This window comes from Oncorhynchus mykiss, chromosome 8, assembly GCF_013265735.2.
Source record: "Oncorhynchus mykiss isolate Arlee chromosome 8, USDA_OmykA_1.1, whole genome shotgun sequence".
Classification (NCBI taxonomy): Eukaryota; Metazoa; Chordata; class Actinopteri; order Salmoniformes; family Salmonidae; genus Oncorhynchus; species Oncorhynchus mykiss.
In genome coordinates this window covers 64,721,566-64,727,565 of record NC_048572.1, presented here as the reverse complement: position 1 = coordinate 64,727,565, position 6,000 = coordinate 64,721,566, and positions in this window count along the sequence as shown.

Sequence of the window (6,000 nt, the reverse complement as noted above, 5' to 3'; positions counted from 1 at the left end):
AGAGAGAGAGAGAGAGAGAGAGAGGAAAATAGAAAAAAAGAGAGTCCACCAGATTAGGTTAGGGAGAGAGACCAAACGCAGATTACCACCCAGCTGTTCCCTGTGATAGCCCTGCCCTAGTCTTTGAATACCTTAATTATGCTTCAGGGGGATCTGATGGGTCTGAACTGCATGACCAATGCTGTAAATGTAAATTATGTCCTGTGTGTTATGTATTGGCTCTGTCACTCAAGCAGAGCAGGGGGTGTATCTGCTCCAGCTGGCCAGCTATAGGTATCTATCAATCTTCAGTGAGTTGGGAGGGAGGTGGGTAGGGCTTGCAGCTAATAATAATGCATCTTACAGTTCTACTGTACACATACAGCGCAGAACACACACAAAGACTATGACAGACACACACACACACACACACACACACACACACACACACACACACACACACACACACACACACACACACACACACACACACACACATATATATATAGCTACCTATACGTCCACTCCAATGTGTCATAAATCACCACCTGTCTATGTGTGGTATTTCGCTGTGCCGCCCAGCGTCCCTCAGAGACCAAACTGTCACCAGGCAGCATGCTCAACTGTTTTCATCTTTTTACAATCGATCATCTCATCACTCTAATGCACCGCATGGAAGCAGCTGGCTTAGCAGCAGGTAGGTGAGAGAAATGGTGATGTGAACTTTTATGTGTAGTTGAGGGAGGGTAGGCTACTGCAAACTCCTGAGACTAAATGATAAAGGGCAGCTATCTTGATTAAAAAATATGTTGTTCGAGGACATTATCATACAGTAGATACTGTATTAACTTGGTACAACCATTCCAGAATTGCTGTGCTGTTTAAGAAATATGATAGAATATTAATATTTCCTATAGACGATCTCGACAGATGACTATATTGAGCTCTTAGCCAGAGAGATCACTAAAGAGCACTAGATCATAATAGGCCTAAGCTAACTTGGAATGAATAAGAGTCCACTTGGTCAAAAATATACCCCATCTACCCCATCTTGTGTAGTACCAATACCATCTAAAGCACTTGCTTCTATTTGAAAATGAATAATGTTGCCTAGGCTACGGCAGGAGCAGAAGAGGAGAATTCAACAGTTTAGTTGTCTGTACATACAGAGAATAGAAATGGCTTCCACCACAGCAGTCAGCCAAGGGTGATGTGGGCAGAGGCTAAACAGCTGTTTGGAAGAAGAGCACGACCTCTCCACTCTTCCCCAAATTGGAGAGGTTGAGATTGCAGGCTAACCCTTCCCCTGCACATACAGATACTGTATTATGAAATATGGATGTGATTGCCAGTGGTGATACTGTACAATACAGTGGAATCTCAGGTCACATTTGTCCTCGTCAAATTGAATTAACCTCTTTGATATTCTCCAAATACTCAGGCTATGGCAGGTCAACGCATTGATTTAATTGTGTTGTTTTCTAACTATCTTAATTTCACAAAAAATGTTGTGCCATATAAGCCTTTTATTAGTTTTGCATACAGTGATGTTGAAATACTATTTTCTAATTTGTCCCACCATCACAACCACCTACTGTTGCTTTGAATAGGCTTACCGTTAAGGGCAGTTGGGCCGTAACTAATATATTCATTTCATATACTTGTAGTATTTAAATGTCCTCATAACACACAGCATGATGACGAAGTTGGATGCATTGTGTTTGTGAGGGTTTACTAAACTAGTTCACAGGATGTGTCCCCACCAAGAGTGTCCTTCAACAGATAATGACATTTTCTGTGGTGGAGAGATGATTGAATGTTCTGTGATGCTGTATCCTGTCAGAACTACACACCAAGGATGACCCAAGTACAATTCTGCTCACCGATATTTCAACAATTGAGTCCAGGAGAATGGGCATGACTGTACTGTGAAACTCGAGCATTTTATCCACTCTCTGATAAACGTATGCCGTAAGTCCACCACACAGCCAATAGACGTTCACAGCATTGAGAAAATAATAACATTCAGTGAATCAAAGATAATCCTTTTTCTGGTCTCTTTATCAGAGAAAAGCTTAGAATGGCACACAGTACGCCACCATCTGCTGCACGAGAGCAGCTAGCAGACCATTATCCATACATCAACCTCATATGGAAATTAGGGACATAAAGATGGGACAAGAATTTACTTCCTCCCTCTTTCATGTTCTAGAGAGAAATTAAAATGAATGACTTAGTAGAGTAGAATGAACAAAAGGTCTATAAAAGGTTCAGTAGTTCAGTCACAGGTGCTGAGCAGAAAGCATTCGAGCAGGCATAAAAGAAAACGGACCCCCTAGAGAGAGCTCCTCAGTTCCATGAGAAGTTGATGAACACTGTCTCACATTTAGATTTGCCTCTCTGAATAATACCCTTCAGCAGGAATGGTGCTGAGACTGTAGGGATGATGAGAGGAGACACAGATCCCTCGCAGAGTCCTCTATTATACGAATTTAATGTTGAAGGGGAAGTATTTTACAACTTTATTTTACAACTTTAATGTTAGATGGTTCCTCACGTTGGTCTATGGGCCAAGAGAAACAGTAATCCATGTTTAGGTTCTCTTTACACAGCAACCGCTAGCTGAAATTGCAAGCTGAATTGCTGAAATAGCCTATGCCTAAGGGACAGATCGAAATGTAATGGGTGGAAGGGGCTGATCCAACTCAATGTGTCACCCCCCTCCCCAAAGTAAAACATATTTTCACATGACCCTTTTCTTGTACTGTAAAATAAATGAAACACACTCCCCCCTCATAGAATGAACTCAAAATAATGTTAATGACCACAAATAACGATAACTGTAGGGACCCTGTGTTTATAAACGTGGATATCAACTTTGCCACTTCAGCTTGGTTTTGTGGCACAGTAGTTGCCACACAGGGCTACAGGCCAGAAGGTTGAGGGTTCGCCATCCACCACATACGAGCTCACTCTCCCTTCCTGTTTCATTACACTACGATCAGCAATGGCTGCAGACAATGATCAGCTGGGGGAAATCAGATTTTCAACATTTTGATGGCATATTTATAATTATAGAAAATATATGCAACAAGTTTTCCACCATTTGGTTTCTGTGCCAATGCACCACACAACCAATAAGCATTGCATGTAAAGGCCCTGATACATTTAGTGCTAAAATCTAGATGTCCACCGTATGTAATTATTATTTATATATATATATATATATATATGTATATTGCATATTGCATGGCACCCTATTCAAACACATCTTTTTCACATCCCACGGTATCACTAAAATGTATACTAAAATGTATATTACCTTATCAAGCTCCCAGGCTGTGGGAAACATTGAGACACTTTTATCCATGGTCGGGGAGAGATGACAAACCAGAAATATCAGAAAAGCACCTCTATTTCCACGTCACTGATCCAGAAAGCTCAGTGCGACTGGGGCCTTCGGTTTCCAGAGGGAGCCACATTCTGGCCATGTCCTTAGCTCTAGTATTCTGTGTCTGTTTATTATTCATGAAACCTGAAGACAGAGATAAGATGCATCAGAGTTTCAGAGTCCTGCCTGAGTGCGTGGTCGGTTGGCTGAGGTGATGAAAGGGCATCTATGGAACTGAATATGTGACAAAACATCCCATCACGCCATGATGAAAAGAGTTCAACCATCCAAGAAAAGTGGTGGTGAGAAGACAGTAAACTTTTCAGATAACTAAAACAAGTGGACAGCCAAGCTTGGGCCCCTTTCAGACTGAGACTCAAAACACAAGGTTTACTCGAAATGACCATATCCTAGTCCCGCAAATATACATTTTTGATTTGTTTTAATTCAACAATTGTGTTCACTCTATGTAAACATGCATGGCATGTAGTGGATGACATCGCAACATCATGACATGGGACATCCACTTGTACAGATTGTCAGAGCTCATCACTAATCAGATTCAATGCTTTGGACAAGCACACAGTATTAACTGATTAAGGATCAGGGACAACACACAGTAAAGTCATATTGAAATCTGAAATTATATCCATAATCCTAACAATAACAACTGGTGTATTATTTGTTGTAGGTTCATACACATCCGAAACCGTTAACACTAATAAAGAAAAAGATGATCTGTTTGGTCTTGTTTGATGGGCAGATGTTCTAACCCTTGTTTCTGCTGTAACATGGTAAGCAGTCACAAATATTACTACGGTACAGTAGAAAGGCCATGGCACACTTCATGATGAGAGACACAGAGCACACTACAGGAAGCAAGGCACCAATCATAATCCTGGAGTGAGCATGACTGGAATGCGAAACAAGCACATCACTTCATCATCCTAGCCAGTGAGATGCTGGTTTAGTACTGTAGGTTGTGTCTTGAAACAGTTACGAAACGCATCACACAAGCTAGAACCCAACAACATCGTTATAATTTCAGTTCTGCGTTGCGTTGCCTTGCTTGTGGGTACTAATTTCCTTGCATAAAATATGACTCATTTCATTGACATTGTGGGATTTTATGATAAACAGCGCTCTCTGCTGGTGCGTCAAGGAATGGGTTCACCTTCTTTAAAATCAAATCAAATGTTATTTGTCACATGAGTTGAATACAACAGGTGTAGGGTAGACATTACAGTGAAACGCTTACTTGCAAGCCCTTAACCAACAATGCAGTTTTAAGAAAAATACCTAAAAAAGAAAATAAGAAATAAGAAAATAAAAGTGTTATTTAAAAAATGAATAAAAAATATAAAAATATAAGAAATAAAAGTAACAGATAATTAAAGAGCAGCAGTAAAATAACAATAGTAAGGCTATATACAGGGTGTACAGTGATAGTGTTTCCCAACTCCAGTACTCAAGTACCCTCAACAGTACACATTTGTACTGTAGTCCCAGACAAGCACACCTGATTCAACTGGATTTTGGAAATAAATACTGTACACCTCAACAGGACACACTTGTGTATGTGATCATATGTAAGTGTACAAAATTATGTAACAAGGAAATATATTGGCAAGGAAATATATCATTTGCAGCATCATGGGAAACAAGAAAAATCTTTTGAGATGCTTTTTACAGTAATTACAGAAGTGGGTGTGCCTTCATAACATACTGAAGAGATGACATGTGCTCATAATAGGTGCCCGAAAGGCTTGTTCCAATAAGCAGCTGGATTGTGTGATTCCCAAATACTTCTGCTAGAAGTTCAACAGTATTTTGAAGAACTGTCAAAATCCGCGGAGAAATTCTTAACGTCTGAATAAGAAGAGACTCAGTCAACCAGAAATCCTGAAGTAAAAGTTTTAACATCAGAATGAATATGTTTTTATAACCATATAACAAGATCTGACTGAGCACTTACAAAGAGAATCATGGCAAAAAGAGATCATCAAATCAAAGGGAGATCTGAGACGGCAGTTGAAGAGGTACAAAAAAGAAGAGAGAGGGCCAGGAGGCACTGATCGTAGTGGAGGGAATTTCAGGGAAATCAAATCAGTTCTTTTTGTAAATAAAGTCCAACCCCCACTACTTCCTCATCCTCGACGGTTAGCGTGATGCAGGCAGCTACCACTTACCCAGCCACCCACTCACCTCCAGCGGACTGGGCCGCGACCAATCAGACAGCCAAAGGGCCCAGGGCCATGTGGAAGATGCGCTGGATGGGGAAGCCACGGCTGTGTGGGATGAGCCTCATAAGCCGTGCACACACACTGGCTGAGTCTTTCCATTTAGAACTTTGGGAGAGACAAATAACAGGAGGTTGATGATGAATACATCACTGATATGAGACGAGGCAGCAAGAAAGGGGTTGAAACTTGTTTATATATAAACCTATTTAAGAAAATGAAAGAGCGCTAGAGAGACAGAGAGAGAGCGAGAGAGGGAGATCCAAATCAAACAAACATAGCATACAGAGTAGAATACAGTAAGTTGCACACTGCACAGTGAGAGAGGGTGAAGAGGGAACATTATGATGGGTCAAAAAGAGACAGAGCCTTGGTGAAGAACATAGAAAT